Below are 16,637 nucleotides of genomic sequence, written 5' to 3' on the forward strand. Positions count from 1 at the left end.
GAGGCAGGTGGTGGCGGACCTGGCAGGAAGAACCGACTACCGCCACCAACTAAGTAATTGGCGTTTTCCCAAGAGATTCCTTATCCTACTAGAGCTGCTTATTAGCTGCACACCAGCAGTATGGACATCATTAGGGCACACCACAGAGGAAAGTGGGATAAGTGAGGTAAGAGTTTGCAGAAGGGAACAGCCTGTACCCAAATACTGTGCTTAGATCCATTTCCCTCTTCATTTTAATGAAAACTCTTCTCGGGGTAGTCGCCCTAATAGACATTTGAGGTTTTAATTGCTCATCCTCTTAGTATTGAGACTGATGCACAAATTATGATTTCATCTGCTTGGTTTGAATATAAGGTGTCCGCAGCTCTCTGAGTTAGAGAAGATGTTTTAGAGTTGAAGTTGCTGGCGGGTTACGCAGTGCAAATGATGTTATAGGATGGACACAGCCCCAAATCCTCATTAGCGGACACGTAGTTCCTCTTAATTAGTTTCCATTCACTGTAATTAGCATGGATGAAGTTAATCATCTGATGTGAAAGCAATCTAACGCTTGGGATACAACGTCCTTGGCCTCACTTTCATGTCAGGTTCACACACATTATTTCCTTCAGGTGCTTTTGCTGTTAGCGTTTTGTGAATAAAAGACAGATCTGTAAGTTTTTCGTTTCCCTTCTTGAAGGTACCTCCAACCATAAAGGGCTGTAGGCCTATATTTAGCTGCATTAAAGCTGAATTAAAGCAAGAGGCTGTCAAAAGGATAAAGACCAAAAATCACAGTTTCCTGTTATCCTTTAAATAACCAATCACTCCCTTTAAAACAGAGCGAACCTTCACAACAGGATTTGAAAGAATGTCAATCTATTTTTGATTAGCTCATATTTCAACACTTTACATGAACAAGAGAAGAAAAAGGGGATGTTGCATTGACAGCACTGTGATGTTTGAGGCTGCTGTCCCAGATCAAAACAAATGTGTGTTGTGTAATACAATGGAGCAGGACCACAAGTAGAACAAAAGCAAGTGATTGAGGACCGCATTGTTGGAAGCACCTTCTGTACCAAAATGATTGATACTCTCTCTCTGTCTGTCAAGCCCTTGAGAGAGATCCTCCTCCCACTAATGTTGCATCTGCTGCCAATCATACTTTGTCTTCTCGTGGTTACAGCGTTCCAAGATCTCAGTTTGCCCTTTTTTTCCTTGCTGTGTCTTTGTTTTAAAAGTGTGCATGACTTATACAAACTCTTTGCTATCAAAGGTATGATTCAGTTGTCTGTAGTATTAGGAGGGGTCGCCCACAATGAGCTTTTAATTTGATTTTTTTGCTTTGTGGTGTTTTTGTCTTTTGCTTTTTGTGTCCTTATTAATACCAAATATCCCAAGTGATCTTCTTAGATCTCAAATGTGTATCCACTCACCACGAAATGTCATCACAGCTAATCTTTTGGCTGTAGACAAAAGGATTTCAACTCTTGCCAATCCAAAAGTCAGATTTTCCCAGTGTGCTGAGTGCACGTTCTCCCTCACTCAGCCCTGTAGCTTCAGTTTCTCCCCTGATCTAAAGCAGAACCCTGCTTATCCCCTCCACTCAATGTTATTATGACAGTGATTATTTAAGACTGAGACGAGCTGGATGGGTCTACAGTAAATTAGATGTGTACAGACCAAAACAGTATCATATGTCTGACATTTTAACATCTTTCTGTCATTCCCTCATTTCTGCCTCTCAGTATTTCTTTCCTAATATGCTTTTGCTTTCCCACAGGCGGGATCTTTTTTGTGCAATGGAGTGTTTGGCATGAACTTTTGCCATATGCCTGTAGATTTGCCAAAAAATATTCAGAGCAGTTCTTTTCTTGCGCCAAGTATTTGGCCATCTGCTTAAGTCTTTAACCAGCAGCATCCAGGGACTTCATCAAGCTTGAACTGTGAAGTCAAATGGTTTTCTTCAGCTCCCAACTCAAGCTAGCACTGCTGTGCAGATTTACTGCTCTGGCAATTCCAAGCAATCACACATATATTTTATTATGCAGTACATAGTCACATTTATGGGATTTGCACTTAATGACAGCAAGGATTTCCCAGAGCTGTATTTATGTCATTAAAATTAACATATAGTTAAATTCAACAAAGTAGTCTCTTTTGAATCCTTTTAAATCACTTTTAGAAATAACATTTAACAGACAGGAAATCTATTTATGTTAGTTTGATGGTAAGTGTTAAGTATCTGCAAATGAGACTGCAGACAAATAGCTCAAACAGCTGCAATAGTAATTTCCCAAAGACGTCTTTACTAGCCATGACTCTACATCTTGAGTTAATACTGGCCACACTGCCACACTGAGGATTTTAAAGCAGGAGACCTTGCTGAAGAATGTGCTGCTTGTCAAACTGGCAGAGAAGAGGAGATAGCTTTTCTATGGGGGTGGGGTTCATTATGCAGCATGCAGGACACCATTATTAGCCCCATTACACACACTGACAGCCGCACATTCATTCTCCTATACCTGCTTTTTAAAATCTCCCATAAATAATGAGGGCTGCAGTTACGCTCGTCTTGGAGGAAGAGAAAAAGGTCATTATAGACCAGGCCTCCATTTGTCAAAATTATTTCATAATCTCAGGTCACGACGAGGGTTTTTGCTTTAGTTAATTATACATCAGACCACTGAACATAAATTCCCATTCGCAATCAATTTGTTACTCTGCAGATTGTGACCCTGTCTGCTGTTTGCTATGACTATCAATGTTAGCTGTGGGCTCGTAAAGACATGCTGAAATTTTGACAGAAATTTAGAAAGACTGAGTATATTGCATTTGTTGAAATATAATATAGAATATTAAGTAAAAAGATGACTGTCCTCATTAGGCAAAGAAATCCTCTTAGCAGTAAGGAATTTGGCAGCTTGCTATAATCATATAGATTGCTCCCTAAAGATTTTTGCATCGACGGTCTTCAGGCTACGTCAGTGTGGATTTGCTGCCACTCCGTTGTGATGTAGAGGTCACAGGGCCATGCTGGTTAAATGTGCCCTGACTGGTAATCGGTGGTGATGTGCAATATAATTACCCCAGCTTTTATCAGAATGACCTCTCTGACAAACTTCCCTGGTGGAAGGAGACACCTGAGAGCTTCCACACTTCCTATCTGCCCTTGTTTTATCGAAAAGGCTCCGCCTGAATGGATAATAGAGCCCCTGTTCTCCCAACAGACGGATAATGGAGGGTGGAGTGGTCCTCTTTGGCTGACTGCTGCCTCTTCCCTGCACTAGAGAAACCAATACCAGGCCTATCGGCTGATATATGACACTAATACACAGGCTGACTGGGGCCCTAAACAGAAAAGAGGGATTGTTCCGACTTTCGACTGGCTGTAGGATCCATGACTCACAGGTACCGCACTGTCTGGCCCCTGAGACCGCTCTAATTGCTTTACATCTGTACAAAGGTTTCTTGTAATCGGGCCTTCTGCCTCCATTTGTCTTCCTTTCAGTCTCCTAGTGAAGGCCTTAATTGGTCTTAGTGGGGCTTTTCTTCCAGTTAGCTCCTGGGCCTGAGCAAGTGGAAGATGTTACCTCGGGGGGCAGTGGGGTTTTGCTGGCTGCTAGTTGTTGGGGAGGTTGCACAAGAGAGGAAGTCAATACCTCTTTTACCTTTAACACTTTAATTAATGTTCTCCTGACAAGCAGTTTTTCCCATAGCTTCACATGGGGGGGTTGAGCTTCTGGGATCCACACAAAATCAAGACGTGTACAGCTTTGTGAGAAAACCTCACATGCAATCTCCAGCGGCCAATCGACATTTGCTGGGAATCCAGTTCTTTCTTTGTTGATTGTGAGTGCACATGTTTCAGCCTGAGTCTCCAAGACTGAGAGCTTCTTTATGTTGTCTCTGTCTGCAAGTGTCTCTAGATGCTCAGGTACCTTTCAAAGACTAGAAATATATTTCATTTTCTAAATAATACTTTTGTTCCGAGCTTTGGATTGTGTTAGCATGTTACGAGTTAGCATTTTCTCAGTTGTCATCTGCGCAGACACAACTTTATGTTCTTTCAGTATGTGCCATAGACTTTCAGTTTGCAGTGCAAATTCGTTGTCAGTATGTTTATATGCTCACACATAACTTGATGAGTATAAATATTCAGATTGGGGTCAGGATTTGAGATGACCCGATTTTCCTCGTACAGTCAACAAGATAAGAAAGAAAAGGGAGTTAATTTACCTTCTATTCCTCTCCAATGTTAACCAGGCCAATGTTTATAATTTTTTACATATATTTGCCCACACTGTTACCTTTACAGGACATGCGAACATGTAAAATGAAATAAGATCAAATAAAATAAAGCAAATGGAACATAAAAAAAAAAAAAAAAATCAAAAATGTTTCAACAATGCTTACATTTGTAAAAACAAAAGTATGGTATTTCCTCTGAATTATTAAATACACTGAATCTGTTAAGAAGAAATCTGTCCATCATTAAACTCACTGGTCTCTATTTGCTTTCATTAAACTACTTGAGAGTGTTTACTTGTAATAAAGTGCTGCTGTAAGCCAAGACAGATTCCCAGAGCGTAATGTGACCTACCTCACTTTATCTGACGAGGCCATGTTCACACTTGTCTTTCCCCAGAGATAACATCTCGTGTACATTGCTCCGCAAACCACATTTCACATCTTTAATGTAAGACAGCATGACGTGTTCTGCACTTACAGTCTTCTCTTCACTCACAAGTACACGTATATACAGTACATCCCTTATGATATCTGATATCTGGAATATAATTTGCTATAATATTTCACGTCTCAACAAGTTCTCTAAATGTTAAGTGTTCTTGTACAAGTGTGTTTTTTTTTTTTCGCACGTACAATCTGAGATATCTATATTGCCTACCATAACAAGAGTTTTTGGCAGCAAATATTCTTGGCTGACATGAATGGCTGTTTTTTTCTGCTGCTGATTGCATCATTGAACTGGATTTTTCCGTCAGCTGCAGTCTCTGGATGCCAAAGATTTTCATTGCCTTTTCCTGCATTTGAAAAGTCTGTGCGGTGCAGTGAATAAAGGACAGAGCGAGCTCATGTCAGAAGTGTAGAGCAGGAGCTCTGTGTTGTGAACTTTCCTCTTCTAGGTTCTGCTCTGCTGTGCTCCCTGAATTTCCTGCTGACTGACTGATATGGAGCTCTGTTGCCAGGGCTTAAATAGCAGCTGTAAGCGTCCAGCTGCTCCCTGCCACGCTCCACTTCTCCCCAGATGGCTCCGAGACATTCCAGCAGCCCTCCGGAGAAGCGCTCATGAGGAAAGTGTTATGGAGTGGCTCTCTGAAACACCGGGGAGCATCCCTCGCCGCACCACAGCCACCCTCCTCCTCCTTCAACCCCCAGGCTGAACGCCCAAAATCAGTGGAGGGCTGCTTGTACGGCTTCGTTTGCCAACTTACCAACGGGAGGCAGCACAGATGGTGGTGTCCGCAGCGTAGGCCAGCATGCAGCAGGGCCTGGGGTGGGATGGGGGGGTCTTGGAGAGAGCACATACCATGCCTGGCCTGGGATGCCACTGATATCCCCCAGGAGGAGCTCACACTGGCCCTCAGCAGATGACTAACAGAAGTCTGGCAGCTCTGCAACGCTCAGAGATGTTGTAGTGAAATGTTTTTCTTCACCCACATGGGAATCTTTGATTAGTGTTTTTTTGTTTTTTTTTCAGAGCGCTGCTAAGCCAACAGGGAATGCGTTGGTGAAAACGAGCGTATTCAAAGTCACTGTAATTTTCCTTGAGCACTTCACTGTTAATGTATGAGGCTGGCTGTAGTACTCCAAGGCAATCTTCTGTGACCTTGGCTGTGTGTTTAAGTGACGAATGGTCCATCAACTTCACACCACTGAAGAGAACCACAGGGTTCACTTCAACCATGACATTGCCCACAAAGATAATATCATGTATAACATACTTTGTTTAAAGTTATCGCGGTGGAGTAATTGAGAGTGAGTTAAAGAACAAAATTTTGCTGTATTTTCTGATTACAGGGTAACACTTTGTAAAATTAAAACGTAGCATTGTGCCTGTAATCTGGGACAAAGAGGAAGACAACCACAAGCTGACGTAAACAATACAGATTTCAAAATATTCAAATTTGGGGTTATTGGTCTGTAAGATGAACTGATTTGATTTAAATGGTCAAAGGTCGAGTGAAGCTCACCTGACCTCACGATCTCCCATTGTGAACTCCATATCTCAGAAAAAAGAGGTAATTTCTTAAAATTTGGCACAAACTTTTAATTGACCTCAACAGTGAATTGATTCAGCTTTGGTTGTCAAAAGTCACTTTCCTCATGTCTGTTCCGTCCGTCCGTCCGTCCATCCATCCATCCATCCATCCTACTCTCGGGATGTTATCTCAGGAATGCTTTGAGGGGATTTCTTAAAATGTGGCACAAACACCAAGTGAACTTAAAGATGAACTGATTGGATTTCAGTGGTTGAAGGTCAAGGTCACTGTGACCTCATGTCCGCCCCGTTCTTATGAATGTGATGCCACAACTCAGAAACAGAAGGGGAGATTGTGACGACATTTTGCCTTTCAGTCACATCCCTGTGTGTTTAATGTACAATATGAGACGGGATAAACATGGACGTAAACTGCAGTTTGACTGGTAGGTGGAGGCATACAACCGCAAGGCAGTAATTGTAGTTCACTTTAATTGTTGCTTGTAATGCAGGTGGGTGATAGTTATAGGAGCAAAGTTTACTTCGATAACAAGATCTTAGGGAATTTGTACTAGTTTTATTTTTGCGACCAGAAGATCCAGTTTTGATCACTTCCCTGTCCTTGTTTCTCCATCGCTCACCGTCCCTTTTCTCCCAGTGTCCAGAAGGAAGGGGAGGAGACATCGGGGATGGATGCGGGACTGTTGTTGCTCCTAGTGGGCGGAGGGGGGATCCTTGCTCTGCTGACCTCCCTGTTATCCTTGTCGTGACAGGAAACATACATCATACTGGGGCCTCTAATGTGAAACACATTCTGCCACAACTTGATCAAAGCCAGGCTGCCTGGACAGCAGAGTGCCCTGTAATGCCATATTTTGACCATATAATTGGAGAGTAACTACAGCTGACAAAACACTCCAGAGGCTTTCTCTCTCTCTCTCCCTCTGCTTCCTATTGTCTTTGGACCGTACGACAGCCCAGAGAAGGGTTGTCAAACACTATGCTGGATTTTGTGTGCTGAGTTGGCCTGAAAGCTCTTGAGTGTACCTGAAAATCGGTTGTTTTTTTTATTGGATCATGATTCAGAGAAACTACCCAGTGGCCAAGAAAGAGGCTGGTGCACCACATAACAGCTGACCCTGACTCACTGACAGGACACAGGTCGCCCAAGAAAACTCTATCCTCCACTCTTTTGTCTTAGATTGACTGAGTCTCTTCTCTTGCCTCTGATGACATGGTCTAGATTATGGTGATCAGCCGAGTTGTTCCACAGCACACTAACCAGTAATTCACTAAGTACAGATGTTTGAGGAGCTGTCAAAAAAATCTCCACTACAAAATATTTGTATTTTAAAAGGAAACTTTAAAAATAGATACTAAGATAGTATCAAGAACCAATTTCAGGTAAAAAGTAGAAGGATAAACGTTGACAAAGTCAGGAGTCGAATTTGATGCAGATGTTGGCATTTTGTTGTGTTCAAGTTGCACTGGATTTCCCACAAAGCTGGGCAAACATTTTTATCCATGGGTAGTCTTTCATTCTGGAAGCCAACCCCCCACTGCTGGGGCAGTCAATAGAACATAGAGCCTTGGGGCTCGAGCTCTGTGGTGTTCTGCTGTACAGCAATCAAACAGAAACACATGAAAAACACTGAAAAACATTACGGTTTGACAAGAGCCTTGAAACTGTGTCAGAGCACAGCTCCAAAATCAAAGTTCACATTACTACTCACAGTTTGACCACATGCTTATATACTGTTAATGGTTTTGATGAAAAAAAAAAAAAGCAAGCTATCAAAAGTTCAATCCTCAGCACTGCAGTCCTTTTATTTGGCTCATTTTTGGTCAACTCGGTTGTCCGTGAGGTTTTCTTCAAGTAGGCATGATAATGTGGTATTATTTTTAAAGTAAATCATTTATTCAAAGGTAAGTAGAAGTCTGCGAAACATTTTATTTGTTGATTTTTGTCAGAGATACAGAATCTGTGATGAGCTTGGTGCTATACTACAAACAGCCTCAGCCCCCTTTCATATGTGGCTTCAGTCTGTGCTTCTGTGCCTTTGTCCAGAGATTAAATCAGGCTTTGAGGGACACGCGGGGCCGGACTGCTTAGAACCATAACCGTCGTACTGGTACTGTGGGAGGTGGTGATTGTCAGGAGGCTGGTCTGTGGCTTTCAACCTGCTATCATGCTCTAACACTTAGCATGCTAATTAATCCCAACCAAAGGGCCATGTCAGTCACCCCATGCCCCGCCAGGGACGCTCCCACTGGGCTCATCCTGCTTTAATTGAGCACGTTTTTCAGGAGCCCGCTGTCCCTGGGATTACATTAGATCCCTCTAATGCACCCAGCCTGCCACCGGCATGAGCAAAGTGAACGGGAGAGGCAGGGAGCGAGATGAGATGTAGAGCTGGGAAATGTATAAATAAACCAAACAAACAAACAAAAAAATAAGACTGAGTGTTTATTAACACCCCTGGGATGAAAAAGGAGGTGAGCGCAGGAAATCATTAGCGCAGGAGAGTCAAACTAGACTCGTTTGATCTCGCTGATGGAGGAGCAAATGTAATTTACCATGCTGTGAGTAATTTGTTTTACCAGTTAGCATGGGTTCCTTTTAATTTCATTTTGCCTTGCATCAGTCTTTCAAATTAAATATTTTTATTTTGTACAAAGCGGATCTTTGTGAGCCTCGCGGCTCAAAGACCAGCCCTCGACAACAACTAATGTTTATTCATCTTTGCTTGTTTGCATGTGCGCTAGACAGAATCTTGACAGGAGTGTGCAGTGTCGGCTTTTATTTGAGTACTTTCTGTATAATGAGGCAACTCAGATGTACATCGTGACAGCTAGCAAATCATAGTAGGAGAATAACAAAGTGTTTTGTCACTGCAGCTCTAATTATTTGGAAGACTGCTGAAGCAGCTGCATCTGTTTTAGTGCCTCACCTTCTGTCCTCGTTTTGCTGCAAGATGTCGACTGTGTAGTCTGTTTGTGATATCAAGATAGCATTTTCAAACTCATAACTAAATACTACCCAAATAATAACTTCCAGTGTTCACTAAAAACATCATATACAAACTAAGTAACCGATCGGGGTTAAATTTAGGGTGTGGCCCTTCACATATTCATATAACAGATTTAATTTCCATGTTGTATTTACTGAGGAGCCCTGAGGGGGGTTGACCCCCACATCTGTCCAACACGCTGTCGTGTACCGTACCAGCAAGAAGTTTATCTGAGCCCGTCAGGGCGATACCACTTAATTGCAGCTACCAGCCATGACACAGAAGAGGCCTTCCTCCGCGTCGGACCTGCTGCTCTCAGCTGAGGTGAAAGGGGAAGAGAAGGGAGTCTTATCACCACCAGATGCCTGTGAAGCACCTTATCAGGCTGGTGTTCACACCGCATGGAGTCTGTGCACCTGCTCTCACCGGCATGTAAAATACCCTCCGCTGCTAACACAGAAGCAGAGACACCGGCCGCCATTTTGGATCCATGGTACACTTTTAGTCAGACCCCTGGTCTTCTGTTTTTATGCTAATTTAAAAGGCTCGGAATTTGAAGAAATATTAGCATTACATCCTGCGATCTTTTTCTTTTTTTTTAAAATACTACCCTATATTGATAAATTGATAAATAATCATATTTATTTTAGGATATATCGCTGTGTGTATTACACCATGGTAAATCAGTATTCCATGTAGAAGATTCAGTGTTACTGGAAAAAGAGACCTCTCCTCTACCTTCAGACAATATGTCAGCATGTTGTGCAAGATTCCAAACTTTTCTGAAACAATGCGTTCCGAGCTCCCATTACAGACTGATAAACAATGTGTGCTCTAATATGAGAGCGCAGGGAACTCTGCGTATTTCAGCTGTGTACCTGGCAGCGCCTGCAGGGGTTGTTAGCACAGAAAGTGCCGGTATCTGTGAGACTTCCAGGCAGATTGTTGGCAGAACTAGCCAGTTTCTCTGACGGGTGTCAGCTGGCTGCAATCCTCATAGCCTTCTCCTCCTCCACCTTGCTCTCCTTCCCATCATGGTAGAACCAGGAAAAGAGCTTTATGGAGCTGCATAATGATACACGGCAAATGTGCAGCACCGGGGTGATTGTTAACGGCAGCAGCTGCGTAGATAGCCTGGATGATGGAAAATCAGTGGGACCTCATTTTGGTTTGCCAGTATGAATATTAATGGCTCGTTTCCAGGCCATGGCTAATGATGAGGAAAATTCCCTAATAAAAACTTGATGTGATGGGCAACGACCCGCGAGGTCACTGGAGACAGTCAAAGTTAATAGTGTGCCATCAGGTGTGAGGAGTTAAGTGATTAGAGGCACAGAACCTAATCCTGATGTTTTTCTCCCCCCTCAGCTATGAGTCAGTGTGAAGGGAGCGAGGGCTGGAAGTGGGAGGTAAGGGGAGCAGATGAGGTTTATATATCTTGACAACACAGGGTTTCTCTCCTTATAAAGAATACTTCCCAGTGCATGCAAACTATGAATATTATAGGTAATGTTAGACGTGGCTACAGAGAATGTTTTTGAGTAATATTATTAGTAATATCACTTTATTAGGAATCATATGAAAATGTTTGATACTATTAGGATACAAGATAAAACATAAATATTTCATTTTTCAATATACAATGAAATATCTAATATTATATATATATAACAGGCATTCTTGACTGTTCTTTCCACTGAGGTGCTAACCTATATATATATAATATTATATATAGGTTAGCAGTCAAGAATGCCTATTCAGTTCGATGCCCTCATCTGGTCCAAACTCTGAAAATTCAGCGTCTTGTGTGACCAGCAAGCTGAGAAGATGCCACATCACATCATTGTTAATGTCTAGCATGTGGGGGTAATTACAATACACACCAAATGGACCTGTCCCAGGGGAGTCACCACAACCACACAAACAATGCAGTTTGATGTATGTAATTATCTACCAATCCTTTTTTTAATCTTTGATTAATTCAGCGTCTGCTTTCAGCCTCAGGGCCCCGTTGGCTTCTGGGAACAGAGTGCAGGGTTGTGGTGAGGGAAAGTGTGTGTTTGGAAATGCGTCCACACTTGCGTGGTGTAGCTATTTTTTTATTTATTTTTGACTTTTTTTTTAGATAACTTGTAAATACTTCCCACCTCCAGGTGTCCTGGAGCCTCGCCTGTAGCTACGAAAATCGAGTTAAGACACTGAACTTGGTGTTTGTGTAACAAATGGATTTTTATGGTGGCAAAGTGCCACACCTCTGTTTCTTCTCTGTGGTCGTTGTCAGGTGTGTGTGTGTGTGTGTGTGTGTGTGTGTGTGTGTGTGTGTGTGTGTGTGTGTGTGTGTGTGTGTGTGTGTGTGTGTTTGGTGGGTGGATGGGACCGATCAACACAGTGGTTTACCCTTCGGCGGCATCTGTTTCTGCCAAGCATCCCTTCTGTAGTACGCTGCAACATCTCGGGCTGAGTTAAATATCCCACCGTCCGTCTCACTAAAAACAGAAAGCAACACACACATGCAGCATTTTTATGGCTTCTGAAGAAATCTTTTCATCCCGGACATCCAAAAGTGTATATGCATTTCAAAAAGTGTTCCTTATTTATTCTTAGCGTACATTTCAACATGGAGTTCCTTTGTAAACATTGCTGAACTCTTTGTTTTGACATTTGACATTGGTGATATTATGTAGTAAAGCAATAGAGTTTTAACAATGTGGCGTTAGTACAATTTCTTAATGAAATGAAGTCGGATTTACAAAATTCTCTTTTTCAGTAAATTTGGGCACAGTCCAGTGAAATAGAACATTAGAATAAATTACTCCAGAATATTGAAACTAAAGGTCACAGACTATAAAGTTGTTATTATTTTATGGAGGCCCATCGTCCCTCCCCTAGCTCCACTGTCCCAGTGACTGGAATCCGTCAGTTTCTGGCCAAATTGAATATCTTTTGGATAAAGTTTTACATTTGAAGGGAAATTACATTCAGATGTTGGCCTGCTGTATTTGGCTGGTGCTGCACATGAGGATCAGACCTGGTTATATTAGTCCAGACTGAAGTCTGGTCCTCCCTGACGAAACATTTTTGGCTGCTGAAAGAAGCATTTGCCTTACGTGACTCTGTAGACTGTCTGAAACACTCCGGCTGTGTTGTCCTCTTTTCGTTGTGAATTATTTCTCATTTTCTCTTTCCCACAATACTTTCATGTGACAGTTAGACACCAAACAGATGCTGTGGAAATTAGATGTTCGATGTCATCACCACAGAACTTTGCTTATTTTAATGAGCTGTCCCAGTCGGGCATGTCATGTTGAATTTCCTTCCACTCCCTGAACTTATAGGTGTGCTTACAAAACTGCCTTTTATGAATACCTTCTCATGACATGTGTGTCTGCAGGACTTATTGCAACAGTAAAGTTATTCCAAAGTTTATTGAAGTTCTCTCTTGTGAGAAGTCACTTAAGCACTGTATACGTTTGGGCATGTGTGCACGCTTGACACTGCAGTCTTCATCGTCTCAGAATAGAAATCCTCAAACTAGACCACATCCTCTGTGAACAAAATGCTTTAGTTTACAAGTTCAACATTATTTAAATTATTATTTTGTCAGTAAAAGAAATGATTGTTTTCTAATTATTTTATAAAGATGTTCACTTATTTGTTTCCCTTTCATGAGAATCTTATTTGTGAGCGTATTGTGACAGGACATGCTGCTCTCGCTTTGTGGGCCAAAGCAGGTGCTGTGCAGCAAATCCTGAGCTCATCAGTCTCCTCCTGCCCGGCTCTATTTGTTGTTCCTCAATTCACAGTGGCAGGACTGGCAGACTGAGTGATGTGTGAGTGAGAAAGAGAGAGGGAATCAAAGAAAGAGATGGATACGGGGGGAGTGTGGGGGGGATTTGAGAATATGCATGGCACGGATCCCCATTTCACCATCCTGGTCTCCCTCTATTCCCCATGAATAATGTGGCACAGCCCCTACCCAGCGGTAGGCCAGGCATGCCGCCATGTCAAGCTGTTGTGGAGGATGAGGTGTCCAGCTTGGCGAGTCTGGGCTCAGACGCGTTCTAGCCCCACAAGCCATCCCACCCCCATCCCCAACCTGCAGAGCGGAGCACTGGGCTCCAAGATGGCAATCAAGGCTTGATTTGCCAACACATTTCCAATGATTAAAATGTAATTAGCACAAGCGAGCACCTCCTCCCCAGCTAATTTCCACGCACGCTGTGACAGGCAGGCGGTCGGCGGCACCCAGGCCCCAGCAGCAGATGGAGGAGGATGCATCGGAAAGGGAGAAAACCATTTTGCCATGTGACTGTTTGCATCAGAAAACCATCCGGACTCGCAGCTATATCAGGAAGGAGCTGTTAGGAGGAGGGAATGAGGAGCCCTTGACGACAGCACATCAAATTGGCACTGTCAGAGATGACCCTGGCAATGGCTGCCATCCTTCATGCTGTCGCTCCTGCTCCGAGGCATGCAGGCAGCTTGGCGTCTTCCCAGGGCTTTAACCCCTTCGGCCATCCCGCAGGACAACCTGGCTCAGGTTGATAAACAGACACCATCCTCTGTGCACAAGGGTGTTTTAATGAAGTCCATATCAACCGTAATTAATTCTAAGATCATGGATAGCAACCAGCATAACCTCAGGCTAATGTCACTCATGGGTGCGACAGTATGCATCCTTCGCAGATCCAGACTTAAGAATACACTATGGAAGAAAATATTAGAGACAACTTGTGACAACAGAGACGGCGGATCAGAAGTTGTAATGAGCCTGTCAAACACACACTATTGACCCTTTAGAATTATTGTTGTCATGTCTTTTTTGTCTTGATTAAGTTAACATCTGTTAGTATTTGTGGACCAGCAGATTTCCAGAAGGTTATGTTGGAAAGGGGAACATGACATACTTGCCTTGCATGCATCCTTGTGTGATGTGGTTACCTCTTTAGTGCAGACATTTTTCTGCGGGTAGCTCTGGCAGGAGACTTTGGTGAGCCCTGCTGCTGCAGACGATAGCATGGCTGCACCATTTAACATTCGGCCCATGGCTCCTTCTGTTCCCCCTCTGCTGGGCCAGTATTACTCTCAGCTGGAGAGGATTTAGGACAAGAATAATTTACTCCTACTTTCAGACCAATATAAACAAAAGGCTCGATGCTTGGACAGAGTGTAGGGAAATTTGTAAGAGCACTCAGCCAAAAGAGAGGCCCGGGTGAGAGCAGAGGGGCAATCAGAAGTGCTCCGGATACAGGCCAACATCAACAGCTCTTAGAGCTGAAGCTAATGTTTGACATTCCTGTGTTACTTAAACTAAACACTTGGGTCTCGCTGTACAGTATAATGCTGGTCCTGTGTAAATAGCACTGGGCCTGGATAGAGTATCACTTTCCTTTGTCAGCCCCCTCCCAGGACTAATGGTTTCCTTACTGTACATTACTGTTGCTCTATATAAGACCAATTTCCGAGCTCAGCCTGTCAGACAGCGAACTTCCCAGATCTCAATAGCACCGTTGTGTTTTTGCTCTATTCAGTAGAATATGTTCATTTCTAATTCATTAGACGTGGCCTCCCAGGATTGATATAAAGTGTTTTTGACATACAGTTAACCATAGCTCTGCAGGTTTATTCATACTAACCTGTCAATTGCTATTCATATTGTAGCATTAACTGAATTCAAGGGCTCATACTTACCTCGAAAAACAATCCCATACGTGAGTTATTAATGATGAGGTGTACCAATCCGTCAGGCTGTTTCCAACCGCTCAGTGTAAAGCTGAGATTTCTGCTAGCTTTCCCTCTCTGTTTCTGATGAAAGAGTCAGTAAGTTGAAATATAAGGAATAAAGAAATTCCTGATATGCAGGGATTCTTCTCCCCCGCCTCAGGTTGCGTTATGCATGAGGCAACGCATTAGTTCACTATGATCACTTATCAGTGAGTGACAGCCCCGACTTGTTTATTTGCCTGAAATGTGTTTTTATCTTTTTAGAGATATTATTATTTGTTACTTCTTGGCCTATGCCTGAGCAGTGTATTCGAGAGAGCTTCGGCATATGCACTGTAAGGATGATCAAATAACCTGCCCTTGCCTGTCAGGCCCGATCTCAGGATTTTTTACTTTGCTCATTATAAAGGTATTTCCATTTTATTAAGTTTTCCCTTTTTTCCACCCTTTGTCGCTCTGGGAAATTTGCATACTTCTATTCCTCGGGAAAAAAGTAATGACAGCAATTTCTTTTCTTTCTCTACCCCACTAGCCGTGTGAGTGCTTCGTTTAGTAGCACCTGCGAAAGCGACAGGCGCAGGGATGAGAAGTGAAAGAGAGCAGTTGATTAAATCATCATCAAGTCGCAGCACAGAAAGTCAATTCTGCTTGCCGTCTACAATGATATCCTTTTATCTTAAAGTAATGAGCTATGGCACTTTTGCATCGGGTAATACGATGAGTTCCATTAGCATGTTCCATTTGCTTCACAAGCAAGGGCAAGTCATTCCAGCCGGCTTCTATCTTGGCAATCAAAGCAATTGGCTGCACAGCCGGAGAACAGGGGAAAGGAGGGAGAGAGAAAAAGGGAACACAAGAATGAAAGGCTAGACCTGTTTTCTTATGGATCACAACACTGTGGGAGAACTAAAATAATGTCTGTTATTTGAACCCCTCGCTTGCCTGTGTTCACTGGTGTCTATTGCGTGCAGACAGAGAAGCAGCTAATGAGTGCTTGGTCGCATTACTGTTGTCACCTTCTTAGAGGCCTGAATGCAAGTGGATCCTATCTGCTGCTGCAGTAGTCAGTCCTGTGTGGGAGGCCACGAGAGAGAGAGACAGACACGCCTATTTATTCACAAGGTGCAACTGAGGCATAAATGCTAACAGTATGTAGCTTTTAATAATACTCAGACACTCACGTGTAATCACACTCTGCACTCGTCTGACATTATCCTTATTTATTCTTCCAGTTTTGACAGTCTGTAGGGCGGCTGGCTTTCTGCACACTGTATTAAAATGGGGGAGGAATGTTGTGGGTGGTGGAGGAAGAGAGTGAGAGAAATGGAGCAGGGCAACGTCTGAGGAGTGTTTGCCCAGTGCGTTTATTGCCTCTGCATAATTTATGAGCTGCTGGAGCTGACCATCATGGCAGTGTGCCGCAGGCAGCCCCTGGGGCCGTGTGGGACAGGCCTGTAAATTGGATGCTATGCTCCTGCTGAGCTCGCAAGGCCCCTTTTTACCATCCAGCCGGAGAAACAGATCAGCCACAAACCCAGCCAGCTACCTTTGAGCTCTGCAGGGCCCCAGATCAGCAAAAAACAAGAGATGGAGGCAAAAAAAAAAGGAGAGAAAAAAATGGCAGGGCCCTCTGTCGCTCACTCCCTGGTCTGTCAATCATTTCACCCCCTTCCTTCACCCCTTGCCATACTTTAATCGAC

General features: G+C 43.1%; 1 protein-coding gene across 1 annotated transcript in view; it reads left to right on the plus strand.

Annotated features, from left to right (window-relative positions):
- auts2a (activator of transcription and developmental regulator AUTS2 a) overlaps positions 1–16,637 on the plus strand; it is a 299,368-nt gene that overhangs the window by 182,172 nt on the left and 100,559 nt on the right.

The sequence above is a fragment of the Embiotoca jacksoni genome, unplaced genomic scaffold, assembly GCF_022577435.1.
Source record: "Embiotoca jacksoni isolate LCO1_2020_lvr unplaced genomic scaffold, fEmbJac1.0.p SCAF_13, whole genome shotgun sequence".
Lineage (NCBI taxonomy): Eukaryota > Metazoa > Chordata > Actinopteri > Embiotocidae > Embiotoca > Embiotoca jacksoni.